This window comes from Lutra lutra, chromosome 10, assembly GCF_902655055.1.
Source record: "Lutra lutra chromosome 10, mLutLut1.2, whole genome shotgun sequence".
In the NCBI taxonomy this organism is placed as follows: domain Eukaryota; kingdom Metazoa; phylum Chordata; class Mammalia; order Carnivora; family Mustelidae; genus Lutra; species Lutra lutra.
Genome location: NC_062287.1, coordinates 7785705 through 7799435, shown reverse-complemented (window position 1 = coordinate 7799435; position 13731 = coordinate 7785705). Strand labels below are relative to the sequence as shown.

The 13731-nt window shown below is 42.5% G+C and overlaps 1 long non-coding RNA gene across 2 annotated transcripts in view; it reads right to left on the bottom strand.

Moving 5' to 3' along the window:
* Nucleotides 1–13731, bottom strand: part of LOC125078207 (uncharacterized) — a 170074-nt gene that overhangs the window by 49781 nt on the left and 106562 nt on the right. The window lies entirely within an intron of this gene.

Genomic DNA, 13731 nt, shown 5'->3' with positions numbered 1-13731 from the left:
TAATTCAAAAGCTCTTGTATTCTGTGACTGTGCTATTTTGGGACAACTCCTTTTAATTCCTATTTTTTTGACAAATTTCATGGCTGATTTGGTGATGGAGCCTCAGGGTCTAACGGGGCCTGAAGCAGATGTTTGTACCTTCTTCCAACCAAAGTCAAAATACCTGGTACCTGAGAGCCCCAGATGGTAATACCCAGCATTCCCCGTCCTATGGTGTCCTCTGTATATCTAACTCCCTGGGGCAGCGTTGGGGATGAGGCAGTGTTTGAGCACAATTCTGACTCCAGACCCTGGCAGTATTCACATTACTGCCGTTGATCCTCTGGGCCCTGGCTCTGCCCATCATACTTCTTCAGGCTACTTTCATCTATCTTCTGGTCCAGAATTTCCACCTCTTCACCCTGCATTGGTTCACCCAACACTAGGGACATTAGAGGAAAAAAAAAAAAAAAAAAGCCTAGAATCTGACTCTGCTAGCCCCAATGAAATCTCATGGCAACAAGTTGCTACTCTCTGTGGTTTCGCATCAAATGGGTAGGTGTGCTAAGTATTATTACTAATAAAATTATCTATTGGGACACCTGGGTGGCTCAGCAATTAAGCAGCTGCCTTTGGCTTAGGTCATGATCCCAGGGTCCTGGGATCAAGCCCCATATCAGGATCCCTGCTCCATGGGAAGTCTGCTTCTCCCTCTCCTGCTCCCCCTGCTTGTGTTCCCTCTCTTGCTGTGTCTCCCTCTGTCAAATAAATAAATAAAATCTTTTTTTTTTTAAATCTATCATTTGAGAAGTGTTCCTGTGTGTCAGAAGCTGCTCTGGTAAAATAAGGGTTTTGTTCACAAAGATCTTGTGTTTTGGGAAGAGATACAGATAATTTAAGCTTAATCCATTTTCCTTTAAAAGCGAGGTAATTACACAAAAAGGCAATTTGACAGTATCTCTTCAAATTTAAAATTCCTGCTCTTCTCTACCCAAAAATCCTGTTATTCTCTCTCCTCTAGACTGTTTTGTGGCCCAGACACAGATATATGTGTACATGGATGTTCCCTGTGGCATTGTTGGTAAAGGCACAAAAGGAACAAACAGCCCAGTATCTATCAGTAAGGGAATGGTTTAAATAAATCACGATCTAGGGAAACAATATGATTAAGATGTTAAAAAATTACATAGGTCTACATGTACAGATAAGCTAAGCAGTAAAAAAAAAAAAAGAAAGAAAGAAAGAACAAAGTGGAAACAGTATGTACAGTAAAATTGCCTTTTGGTTAAATAAAAACCTGTGTGTATACGTGTGTGTGTGTGTGTGTGTGAATGTGTTTATGTGCGTAGTTAGTCTTGACAAATAGACACAAAACTGTTAACCTTGGCTACTGCTGGGCAGTAAAGAGGACTCACATGTTTCATTTCTTGTACTTCTGTACTGTTTTCATATTTACAAACGTATCAACACTTGTAGTTTTCAACAAAACACTGAAAATAAATGCAACTTTGACCAAGTGTAATAAGCAATAAAATTAAATCAAATCACAAATATAAATAAATAAATGCCAGGTAATTACAGATAATGAGAATGCTATGGGGGGGAATGTGAAAGTGGTTATATGATATCAAAAGGCCAACATGTGGGCCTTTTTGTATAGAGTGAGCACAGTCGGTGGGCTAATGGAGTTATCGGGGGAAGAACCACCGTGCCAGCGGTGCCCCAGATGTGGAAACAGCTAAGGCAGAGGCTCTCAAGCCAGAAAGAGCTTTGCATGTTCCAGGAAGAGAAGAGAAGTCTGTTTGGCTGGAGGGCAGCCATGAAGAGAAGTAAGCCCAGAAAGGCAGGGGGCAGCTCATGCTAGGCTTTGTGGGATTTCATCCTAGAACTAGTGAAAAGAAAGGCTGATCTGATTTACATTTTAGGCAGTCTGCTTTGGCTGCTGAGTGGAGACCAGATTATAAGGAGTAAAAACCAGGAGGCCCTTCCGAAACTCCGCAAGGGATTATGGGGATTTAGATTAGATAGAATGATAGAGGCCTGCAGCAGTGGCCTGAACGCAGCAATCCTCACCGTTTCACAGAAAATTACGGCTCGGAACACTTCAGGGAAATTGACAAGACTGCACAGCCAGCCGCTTGCACGCAGAGCCCGGTTTCAAATTTTTGTCTGTCTGATGCCAAAGTATGTGTTCCCTCCTCGGCATTTCTTTGAGTGTGTGTTTTCTTGTGTGTAAAATAATGGGTTTTGGATTAGGTTATCTATGAGATGTCTCCTGAAGAGCGCTAAAATATCAAAACTTTCCCACAGATTCATCAAAATGTCAATCAAAAGCAAACTCTGTCTGCTTAGATAGGTTCGGTCCTTGGATACAGTCTTATCGTATGTGCCGCTCCGTTCGGCTTTTGTTTCTATGTGGTAAGGAAACATCCACAGTGTAGAGAACACCCATGTGGTCTTCAGTTTTCAGGACCCTTCCAAGATAAGGGTGAGAAAGAGAGCACGTCCAGTCAGTGCAAGAGCAGGGAATCTCCGGTGGCTGCAGAGAGCTGTCCAGCCAGTGAGGGTCAGTGGTGGAGGACCGGGGGGTGGGGGCGGGGAGGGCTGAAGGGCAGCAAGGCCATCCAAGAATCACTGGGAATAAATAACAAGAGGTAGATAAAAGAAGCAATCGAATCCATCACCTATAAAATCCTTTAAAAATCGGACTGTGGCCCTTATCTTTTCTGTTTAACACACCTCCATTATTTGATAAACATACACATTTGTATAAAAGTGTATTACTTTTGTAGGATAAAAAATGTTTCAACAAAAGAAAGACCAGCTAATTTATGGTAATAGTTACTTTAAAGTGGGGATTTCAGTAGTGTGGGCAGTACACTCCAGATACTCTAGGAGAGGCACGGTGTCAAACTGGTGGTAGAGCTGAGAAAGCATGATGTTGAGAAGCCACTTACAATGGAGATGACTGGGTTCTAGAGCCAGACTGTCTTCCCCAAAATGCCTGCTCTACCACTTACCGGATGTGGGACATTGGGGAAATTATGGAACCCACCTGACCTCTGTGTCTCCATCCATAAAATGGGTTCAAGAACCTCATGCCATAGAGTAGCTATGAAAACTAAATGAGTTAGTTTATATAATTTATTAAATACAAATATGTATCCAGTTTTGCAGCTTCAAAAAGCACATCACTCTGGCATTAGGACTCATTTTTAACTTTTCCTTTCTATTGAGAATTTCCTGTTACATGTGAGGCATTCTGGGGGAAATGAGTAAAATGTGCTGTATAAATAGAAAAAAATCATTTTAATTAAATCAATATTTGAAGGCAGAAAATAATTTCTAGGTAAATTAGTTTACTCATATAAGAAAGTATATTTATCTTGAATTAAAATAAAGTTTTTCATTTGCTCTAGAATCAGACTATGGTTAAATTCAATATTATATATGTTGTTTGAAGGACTTTTAAGTTTTCATTTCTGTTTTCTAATGCTCCTGTAGCTCTGATAAGTTAAGCGAAGAGGGCCTCTAATGAAAACATGCATGATTAGTGATTACAAATGTAGGAAGAGAAGAAGCACATTCTATGGCATTTCCTCCTAATAAAATTCTTGCATACAGCTCTTTGAAGTTCACTTTCCCCTTTGTTGGGGCAAAAGCACTACAGGAAAAAGGGCCACCAGCAGAATGCCTTTATCGTAAGTCAAGGGCAGAGTTTGGCCAGCCTTTTGGTTACCTGAAATCCTTTCCTTTCCTCAGAGGTTTAATATGAATGAGTAATTATTGAGCTTTATCAAGGCACCTTATTGTTGTTTTCTTGTTCCAGACCCCACCAGAGATTTCCAGATCCTTCTACCATGAGGTTAGGCCTTGGTACATAGTCCATAGGCTCTAGGAGACCAGAGTGTGGTCTTTTCTTGTAATTGAAACTCTCTTTAAGTAAAAAGAAACCTTGGGGTTGAGGAGAACCGCAGCTCCCAAGATAAGGTCCCACATTATACAAAAAAAAAAAAAAAAAAAAAAAAATGGATGAATAGATGTCACAGAGAAGAACCAGCTCTTTCAAAGATCAGATGGGAGTTCATTCCCATCACACCATGACTTTTAGTGAAGTGACATGAATTTCACTATGCAAGATCATATAGAGAGAGTTTTATATTTTCTCTGAGCATAGTTTCCTAGTTGAATGAAGTGTCTCATCGTCAATGTCATTGTAGCCGTTCCTGAGGGAGTTCAGAGATGGTAAAACGATGTTGTGTGGGAAAGTCATAGTACACTCCAGATACTCTAGGAGAGGCATGGTGTCAAACTGGTGGTAGAGCAGAGAAAGCATGATGTTGAGAAGCCACTTACAATGGTGATGACTGGCTGGGTTCTGGAGCCAGACTGTTTTCCCTGAAATGCCTGCTCTACTTCATTGAGTCAGTGCCATTAAGTCAAAGGGTTATCCATCCTGCCTCATTCTCATGCTACAAGACTAAGAGGATTAACTTAAGGGAAAGTCCTTCTAAGAGAAGTAAAGAACATCCAGAAACTCAGAATAAAAGGGCAAGTAGGACTCTTACTATTTCTATGATTCTCAATAGCTTCTTCATGGTCTTACCAATTTTTTTCCCTAAACTCTACTTTTTGTTTTGTTGCTATAGGTCTTTGGAGACCCTTTCATTCTTTCCATTGACAAGGAAAAGTCATGATAAAAATCAGTTTGCTTGTTCTTCCTCTTCTAGAAGGGTCAGAGGGAAAATGGAAACAACCAGATCTCTGGTGACATTCACTTGTTCATCAGGATGCTCTGGATGGTAGAGAGCCAGCCCTTCTCAAAAGCAAAGTATGACCTCACACCTATAAGCCTGGGTTCTGGAAGGAACACACGTGGACTTGACTCCACCAATTGCCAGCTATGCGACTTTGGGCCACCTACCTAGCTCTGTTAATCTTCAGTTTCCTCATCTACAAAAGGAGGATATAATAGCACTTACTTTGTAGAGCTGTGGTGACAAATATGATAATGGACTGTAAAGAATTAGATGTAGCAATGTCAGCTAGTTTTATTATGTGCTATGTTCTAACAAGAACAATCAAATCAAACTGCTCTTTCTCCTCTTTGCTCTGCTCCAGCCACAACAGCCCTCTTTTCTGCCTTCCAGTGGGGTGGTCATTCCCATCTCAGACCTTCTGCTCTGACAGCTTTCTTGAAAGGAGGAAGAGGCATCAGAATGTGATGCACATGGTGCCACCTGACTTGTGTCACACAGAGGCCCTAGGTCATCCGGAAATGGCTGAGTTATCCTTTTTTTTTCCCCCTTCCTTCTTCCTTCCTTCCTCCCTCCCATCTTCCCTCTCTTCTCCTTCTCCTTCTTAGTGTGACTGGTGAGTCTTGCAGGAATAGGGAAACCATAGAGCTGGCCCTTGATCTGTCACCAACTTCTGCCAGAAATGTTCTTCTCCTGCCCAGATCTTCATATGTTCTTCTCAACATTCTACCTCAACTAATATGTCATCTCCACAGAGAGGCTCCCTTGACCTCCCAAGCCTAATCATTCCCTATAATATTTCCCTGTGGGCCTGAGAGCAGTTGCCACTATCTGGGATTATCTTGCTTATCTCCATATTTGTTTGTTGTCTGTCTCTCCCCATGATAATGTAAACTGCATGAGGACAGAGCCCTTATCTACCCTGCACAGGCTGTACCTTCAATGTCTGGCACAGAGTGCACACTCAGTAAATACTTGTTGAGTGAATCAGTAATTCTTATGCATGCCATGGAGCTCGACGCATTCTTCAAGGCCATGGCCACAGCAGGTCTGAGGCATCCTCCACGTGTGCAATGACAACATGACTTCCCTGTCTCCAAGCCTCCCCTTCAAAGACCTTAGAGGATCTTTTCCTGTTCTGATTCAGTGCATGTGCGATAAGTCAACAAGCCAAATATGTGTCTTGCTCCCATTTCACAAGATCTGGTATTTATGATGTGGAAATAGCCTTTGAAAGTATACATTAGGGATGTTTCTGCACTTCAGATGATCTCTCTGGGAACCATGTAAAGATGCTAAGTGGTTCTGAGTGAGGAGAAAAATGTCCTTTGGCTAGCAGTGCTATGCATGTTGAAACTCCAAAACTTCAGCCTCAAGAAGAGGGAGGAAAGAGACAGACCAAGAAGACAAATGCCCACCAGTGAGTTGTCCATGGACTTCTTCCACAGGCCCTCAAAAACGCATAAATGCATTTTTATACAAAATGCAGAAATGGAAATTAATTGAGATAATCTAAGAAATGCTGAGGGAATGATTCCTAATTTGATGTCAAAGTTAGCAACAGGCTTCAGCATGGGGTTTACTTTTGATTGTAGCTGTATAGTGAGAATTTCCTCATGTAAGGCTAGCTCCTCAGGATTTTGACATCTGTGAATATTAAGTATATTTTGTTCATTGTTTTACTTTCATAATGCTTACCTCATTGCAGCAAAAAATTAGCTGCTTAATTTTGGAGGGAGAAGTTGTTCCCACATGTTTGCAGCTGCTATAATTCTCTATCTGAAAATCATAGAACATTTGGAAGGAGAAAAACTGAGAGTGAGCTCTGAGGAAGGCCTAAAAGATGAGAAAAAGGAGCACTTGGAAGGGAGTCTCTGTTCTGTCCCAAGCTACATTGTTTGTTTAGCACGCTTTCCCTGAGCTCCTCTTACAAACCCGATCTTGCTTTAGGTGTTAGGAGCACCAGGATAGAGGAGAAAGAAACAAATCCAGCCATTCTGGAGCTGACGGCCTGACTGAGGAGACAGACAAGTAACCAAGTACAGGGTCATGTGACTGGTGTCACTAAGGGAGATGGAAACACAGCAAGGAGAGCAGCTAACCAAATCTATCAGGGACAATTCACAGAAGAGGTGTTGGAGAAATGATAATCTGTCATCTGGTGAAGGCAACAAACTTGTGAACTTGTGTTTCTTGCCAAATGAATCAGGCAACATGAGAACATTAAATTATTTGAGGGGATGTGTGCCAACATCACTCCTGTCTCCATATTTACATGTGTCCCCTTCTTTCCCCAGGCTCCAAACAGCCCCCCCACCCACTAGCCCCTCCTCCCTTTTGCTCTCAACTGAAATGTCATTCTTTGGGAGAAAGCCCTCCCCGACACCCACGTGACAAAGTGCTGTGCTCCTCGTATGTATTTCCATCACACCCACTTGTCTCTCCATCAGACTATCACTTACATGCTCACTGCATGCCAGGCCGTGTTCTGAGAACTTTAAATATATTAACTCATCCTTTGCCTTCACCAGCATATGTAGTGCGATTGCTATCCCCACTTCACAGATGAGGCAACTGAAGTCCAAAGACGTTAAGTAATTCACCTTAAAACATGACAGAGCCCCAGATGCAAACCCATGAATATACCTTAGCTGTCTGCTTTTTTATTATCCACGCTGTACCTCCTCTTCAGATAAGTCAGTCTCCCTGAAATAACCTATTCTCTTTCTCCTGCTCAGACCACAAGCTTCTCCAATGCCTTACAGGTATATTCCCAAGGTCTAGCCCAGGGCCTGGTGCACAGCAGGCATTCAATGATGCATACTGAATATTTCTATAAGAATACCACACTGTCTACACTATTCACAAAAGAGCCCCTATCTCTGGCATTACTGTAATGGACGCTATGCAAGCCTGTCTTCCCAAGTGATGGGTCCTCTGTTTTAACAGATTTTTAAAAATTAGCTTCAGAGGTAGAATCCAGTGATTCATCAGTTGCATACAACACCCAGTGCTCATGACATCACATGCCCTCCTTAATGTCTACCACCCAGTTACCCCATCTCCCTATCCACCTCCCCTCCAGCAAGCCTGTTTTTTTCCTAGAACTCAGTGTCTCTTATGGTTTGCCTCCCTCTCAATTTTCATCTTATTTCATTTTTCCTTCCCTTTCTCTGTGTTCATCTGTTTTGTTTCTTAAATGCCACATATGAGTGAGATCATGTACTAATTGTCTTTCTCTGACTGACTTACTTCACTTAGCATAATACTCCCTAGTTCCAACCACATTGTTGTAAATGGCAAGATTTCATTCTTTTTGATGGCTGAGTAATTTTCCTGTGTGTGTGTGTGTGTGTGTGTGTGTGTGTGTGTGTGTACACGTCTTCTTTATCCATTCATCTGTCAATAGACATCCGGGCTCTTTCCATATTTTGGCTATTGTAGACACTGCTGCTATAAACATTGGGGTGCATGTACCCCTTTGAATCACTGTTTGTATCCTTTGGATAAATACCTAGTACTGGAAGCAAAGAAAGAGGAACCCTCTTACACTGTTGGTGGGAATGCAAACCAGAGCAGACATTCTAGAACAGTATGGAGGTTCCTCAAAAAGTTAAAAATAGAGCTATGACCCAGCAATTGCACTACTGGGTATTAAACAGATTTCTTAAGACTCAGGACCTAACTCAAATGAAAGGCATCTGGACCTCTAGAATACAAAATCTGGACAAATATCTGGGAGCTTTTTGCTACAGGTGTCTCTGTGTGAGATCCTCCCACGTATAACTAAGCTCCTGAAGGTTTCTTTTTCATTAAATTTCTCTTGCAAAGATAGTTCTGTAACTCAGAGCGTGACCTACCCACCTCCACCCTGGAACAAGATTTTGTTTTCATTTTTCATTTGTGCTTGTGGTACAGTTGAGGGTACAGAAGTAAATGTGGTCCAACACTTGCTGTGTATTATTAACTGTCGTCTGCACGACAGCTTCTAACAGTAAGGGTGAGCGCCTGACTGCCCTCCAGCTGAGGCCTTCTCTCTACGATACGTCATGCATCATTTTGCTTAGCTGCCTTCTCTTTGCTGCTTGATCTATTAATTCCTGGCCTTACCGGCAGTTCAGATAGCCCCATCTGGATCGAGGCATGCTCAGTGTCTCCAGGGAACCTTTCGGGAATCAGGCTGCATAGATGAGATGTCTCCTGATTTTTTATTTTTCTGATATGTCAGAGGTGATCACATTTCAAAGGTACTCAGAAAATCATGGCCAAAACATCTGGCAAAGGTAACAATAGCAACAGTAAAGGAGCCCTTTAGTGTAACACAAAGCATTTTTGGCTGGGGGTTTGAGAGAGATTTTGCACTTAAGAAAAATATCAGCTAAGAGTCATTGGCCATTACCTAGAATTCAAAAAGGATCGATGCAAAAAGTGAAATGAGAAGAACTTTTAAGGGTACTATTGTAAAAATAACAACTAACGGGCACCTATGATCTAGTCTGAAAAGTAAATGATGTCACTCAGGTAGTTCTGATTAATTCTGTGTCCTTAATTGAATGATACCATGCAGATTATTAATTCACAAAAATTAAAATGAATTCTATTATCTTAGTCCCCAAACCAGGCGTCATCTACTGTTTAATGTTTAAAAGTCAATTAATTAATATTATTTAATCAGTCTTTGATACAGTAAGTGCTCTAGTGAATTTTAAAAAAAAGGAGCATCGTTTCTCACTGGGTGAAACTTGAACACAGGCATGCTAGAACACTGCCCAAATCTGTTCCTATTAGCTCTGAGTTTGCTCGTAGTACCACATGGCTAGTACCCAATAAAAATGAGTCCTAGATGCCATATTCTTGCTTCAAGCTCCTATCCTTTCCAGGCCCTCACACAGAACCTGAACCCTCGCTCTGCTCTCAGATTTCAGAATGAATGCCTGGAATGGCTTTTCTGACTTTAAATCTTCTATTCTTCTCTTAAGCAGAATTTCACATCAGCTTCCACTCAGATCTACATCTGGGTGACCAGAGTCCTTAAAGCCAGTTTTGGTCTTGGGGATCTTGCCTGATCCAGTCCCCTACGAGGGGGAAAATCAGATTTACTGGCCCTAATCCTGATATATTTCAGAAGCTGTCATATTTCCAGTGTGTTTAATAGTAAGAACACAATAAAAATGATGTTTTGATTATGAATTCAGAAGACCAGGAATTTTATTTTTTTTTTAAGATTTTATTTATTTACTTGACAGAGAGAGAGCACAAGCAGGCAGAGAGGCAGGCAGAGGCAGAGAGAGAAGCAGGCTCCCCACTGAGCAAGGAGCCCGATGCAGGGCTCAATCCCAGGACCCTGAGATCGTGACCCAAGCCGAAGGCAGTGGCTTAACACACTGAGCCACCCAGGCGCCCCAGAAGACTAGGAATTTTAAAGAGAAGGTAAGGAAGAAAGAAGAAAGGCTTCTGTTCATGGATCGGTCAATACTGAGAAGTCTTAATAGAAGAGATCTGGACAGATGCAGATTTGTCACAGAGCATGGCTCTTCAATCAAAGGAATATTTGAGGTTCTTGAAAGATAAATTATTTTAGGGGGGAATGGATGCAATCCCCTTAGGCATTATCCTTGGCTTATGAGCGGGAGACCGAGGAGGTGTAAATGATGGACAGTCCCCTAGCTCTCCACTGGAAGTCAGAAATCATGCACAGAAACTGCAGTGCTTCCAAACCACAGAACACCTTCATAAAGACATTCAATGGAATGTGCCCAGGATTATTATTTTTTTTAACACAAATGATAAATTGCCAAGTCTCTGGCTCCAGGTCTTACTAGACACTATTTTAATACTTCCTGTCCTTGAACAGAGCCACCCTGAGTTTCGTGTGGCATTCTCCTCCAGACTCCTTAAAGACTGCTTCATTCTGGCCCCTTGCCTCAGGCATTCCTCACAGGCTTCCGCTCTTCTCAGTGGGCCATTTAGTTCCCAAGCCTATTTATTTTACAATGAATCATGTTCAAATAAGTAGCTCATAAAGCCACCTTTACCAAATGACAGAACTGTCACTTCTCCAAAGCCCTCTGGCAGCAGGGTTTACTGGACTCTCAACTTCCCGGGTCCTTCACTGTTTTGGTAGTCTTCCACGCTGAGAGAATTGGGTTGACTCCTGTTTGCCCAAGGGATTGAGAGAAGCAGTTACCCTCTGGAGTTTCTGGAGTCCTTGAGGAGGTCATAAAACAGCACTCTTCACAGTCTAAGTTGTTCCAATATACCTAGCCTCACTGAGGACAATGGCTACTGGTAGGTTTTCCTCCGGGATTTTTGCAAACATTATTTACTCCGTGTATTAGTTTCCTACAGTTACAAACAAATTACCATATGCTCGGTGGCTCAAAATAACAGAGATTTATTGTCTCACAGTCGTGAAGCCCAGATGTACAGAGGGTGCCGGCAGGGCCGTACACCCCCTGAGGGCTCTGGGGAGAAACCCGCCTTACTTCTTCCAGCTTTTGGGGACTGTTGGCAGACTTTAGCTTCCAGTCTTTGCCTACAGGCCTCCTCTTCTTCATGTGATTCTTCTCCTCTTCTCTCTCTTAAGGACACTTGTCACTAGACTTAGGTCCCATTCAGATAATGTATGATGATCTCACCTCAAGATCTTTAAGATAATTTTACCTGCAAATATCCTTTTTCCAAATAAGGCAACATGCACAGTATCTGGCTACTAGAACATGGACATATCTCTTTGGGGGCCACCATTCAACTCGCTATACCCCACATTCTAACGAAAACTCTTAAAACACAACTGACACTCACCCTCTCCTGCTCACAACTTGTGTCAAATGTTCATTTTAAACCTGAGGCAGACTGGGTACCAGCTTGCCACAGCTGGCTCTGCATATTCATGGAGAGAGGTGTGTTCGATCTTTGCAGATAAAAGCAGCTAGAGGTGCTGGTGGCTCTAAGACTGGGACAGGGTAGCTGAGAACTATCTGTAGGGAGCAACAGAGTTTCCCTAATGGATCTGGCTTCTGTCAAAGTCTGGGTAAAGGTGAAGACTTCTCCACAGCCATGTTTAGTTTCATCCCAGGCCCAAGTCAACATTCAGAGGCCTCTTCCTTCCTATCACTTCATCACTTTTGAAGTTCAAAACAGATCTCTGCAACACTTTTTTTTTCTTGGTAATCATTAGAATAAATAGATTAAAAATCAGTACAGTTACAGAACATTTGGACAGAATGGATTTGGACAGAAAACTCCCCACTAGGGTCTCTGCTGACTATGTGAGATACATGCTGGTCTTCTGTTACTCTAAACCTTTACTAAGTGGATCCCCTGCTTCCTACCCTTTTGAGGAGCTGACTCAGAAATACGTGGAAAATGATCTTTTCCATCCTGTCATCCGGCCGCTCTATATGAAACAGCTCATTTACTGAGCACTTATTACATCATGGAAGATTAAAAGATGAATCATAATAGCACCAAATCCTGTACAAAGACATACAAAGTGCTTTCTGACATATGATCTCATTTGAGCCCCAAAACAATCTCACTTGAGCCCCATAATTTCACAAATTATGAAAGTGGAGCAAAGAGGGGGAGGGAGGGCCCAAAATTCTATAGGTGGCAAGAGGCAGGATTGAACCTGCTTAAAACACAGCTCAAAACACCTCACCCCCTTGCCCTTCCCTGTGCCATGTAAACAATGCCTTCAAGGTGGATAGCAGGGAAGGGAACTTATCAGCCGGGTCTCAGGAGGAAACACAACTTGCTCTAGATGGTACATATGAAAAGACTTTAACGAAAGGACCATGTACAGAAGTGTGACTGTGTTACAGGAATTAACAAGGGCTGTGGAGGCATACAAACAGCAGCAAAAAATGGTGAGCCATTACTAGTTCTATGCCTGAAGGAACAAGGGGAGGAAGGAGTGTAACTGGAGCCTGATGAGAGCTGAAGAGTCGAAGAAGGGCCGTGTGGCAGAGGCTACAATCTCAGAGGAAGGCAGCTACCGGCAGAGAAGCAGTGCTAAAGTAGGGACAGAGAGGAAAGTTCTCTCTTCCCCAGCCTTGATCTTCCTACTGGTACCTCCCACAAACCGAAGTCAAATGGAAGCTGGCAGACAAGGGAGCAGCTGACAATGTGTCGAAGGATGAGAATCCCAGAGCACGGAACAAGGTGCGTCTAGGTGAAGGCTGGGGTGATGCAAAGAGAGAAACAGCCTGGAAAGATAAAACATGGACATAAATAATAGAATCCAGATGGGGAAGAGAATTTCCAAATTATAGGTGGGTAGGTGGCTTAGTGTGAGCCTGGGAAGCAGGGAAGTCTTCATCTAGAAGCATAGTGGCTGGGGCTTGAAGGTAGAATCTAGAAATATAAAGATAGGGAAGATGATATTTTCAGGAAAATGAATAATATAACAAAGGCACACAGACACATTGGTATGTGGGGGGTTGGGAGTGCATATGTGGGGAACAATGCACTCTTCCATTTGGAATATGACTATAGGAAGGGGAATAAGGTAGTAGGTAGGCTGAGTCCTGGAAGTGCCTGAAATGCTCTGTGAGGGAATTTGGCTTTTATTCTGGGGGCCGTGGAGTACCAGTGGCAGTTCTGTCAAAGGATATATTTAGAGAGATGAATCCTCCAAAGCAGAGAGCATAGACCATATGGAAGAAGAATGTTGTTTTATGGAAGATGTGGCTGCTGAAAGGCTTTGACATTTGCTAGACCTGAAACAAGTCAAGTCACCCTGGGAAGATCCTCCCCAGATCTATTCTCCCTTTGCCTTTGTGCCTCAGTCTTGAAAAATCAAGGTCAGGGTCAGTTAAAAATTCAGTCAGCTGGCCAGTTTAGTCCACTGGTGCCAAAACTTAAGGGACAATATTGAAAATGCAGTAATTCAATGAGGAACCTAGACAGTAATAGGTATCACAATACCACAGTCAAAACTCCTGAGAGCCATCTGGTTCCACAGCTATGGTGGGGTGGGGAGGGGCAGGGG